Here is a 1,765-nt window from a genome sequence, read left to right as displayed (position 1 = left end):
TGATGATCATGAAACCGGCAAGGTGATACTGCTCCAGAGATCCAGGGTCGTTCCAATCTTTTGGAATGCTCTGTTACATTCGTATTTAAACCATCTGAAATGACTCAATGAGTAATAACAGAATATACTGTAATAGTTCATGTCATTATTAAAAGAATTTACAAATTAAAACAACAACGGTGTTTAAAATGATAAAGTGAGAAGAGTATCGAAGAGTCATTTTTGTTTTTGATATGTAAACTTCAAAATTAAGCAGTCATTTTTTATTTTGAAGAAGAAATAAATACGTCTTAATTGAGGTGGGATCACAAGTTTGACTATCTAAATCAGGGCCCCAACCCCCAAATCTGTACTATATTATAAAGCATTTGACAAAAACTCTTAAAAACCATCTTTTATACATTAAATATTGTTTACTGATGCATATTATGTAAAATTCAAGATTACAAGTAAATTTTGTGCAAGTACAACTTATTAAGCTCCATGTTTGAATTCGTGTAACTAATTGTAGATAAATATGATCAAATACAGGATAAAGTTATTATTTTAAATATACAATATAAAATATATTTAAGATAATTATTGAGTTCTAACAGAATACTTAGTTATTTTTTTCATAAAAGTTATATTACGAAACCAAAAATAAATTATTTCGTCACCAAACCTAAATTAAATTAAAATAAAAAAATGAATTAAAGAAATTACACAAAAAAATGAGAACTTTTATTTATTTTTTTAATTTTTATGATATCTTCAAATATACATTTTATTAAGAAAAATATTATTGTTTGCTCAAACCACATAAATTCGTATTATAACATCGACAGAGACCAAAAAAATAAAATAAAACATTGAAATCGAGATATATCTCGTTGCATTTTGCACGAATACCAGTTGGATCCAAAAATTTTAAAGACTATGTTCAATAACTCATATTTAACATGCTAATAAACAGATCATCTGATTAAAAAAAGAACTCATATTACAAATTTGAGTATTTCATTTAATGACGATGATCTGATTTTATAAAGCATTAAAAAAAGTAGTTCAATCGGTGTATAATTTCAACGACAAATTGGAATATTACGATTATTTTTATATATAATTTAAAAGAAACAAAGGGATGCTCTGAACATGGCTTTTTGTCATGCTTCCTGCACGTGCTACTTCATTACATATTTAATGCTACCAATTCAATATTATATGCTCGTCTTTTGTATGAATATTTCTGTTTACTTAATATTATTTTAAAATTTACTTTTTTTTTATTAACCTGAATATCCAACCCGTTATGTAAACCGGCTAATGCCAGAACGACCACTTACTTTACGGGTAGCACGTAGTCATTACATTTGAATCTCCGTAGTCACAAAGGGATTTTTATTACTCATTGGATTTGAACTTGGTACTTTCAGATGATTTTGATCTTTAAAGTACAAACTCAAACCAATCGGGATATAATTGTTTTTTTTTAATTCTTTATTAAATTATAATATATTTTTTGTTGTAAAGTTGTTGTATAATATGTTCACTTAAATATAATTAAAACAAAAATATATTTCTCAAAATAAATTATGCTCTATCTATACTATATTATAATGCATTTGGCTAAAACTCTTAAAAACTCTTAAACTCTTAAAACTCTTAAACCCGTTCATCCCTATCCGATTTCATCCCATAACTGAATCCGTGTAACTAACTGCAGATAAACACAATCAAATACAGGATAAACATCTTATTTTAAATATAAAAAATCTAAAATATA

Source organism: Cynara cardunculus (assembly GCF_001531365.2).
Source record: "Cynara cardunculus var. scolymus isolate 2C chromosome LG 2, CcrdV1, whole genome shotgun sequence".
Lineage (NCBI taxonomy): Eukaryota > Viridiplantae > Streptophyta > Magnoliopsida > Asterales > Asteraceae > Cynara > Cynara cardunculus.
This window is presented reverse-complemented; position numbering follows the sequence as displayed.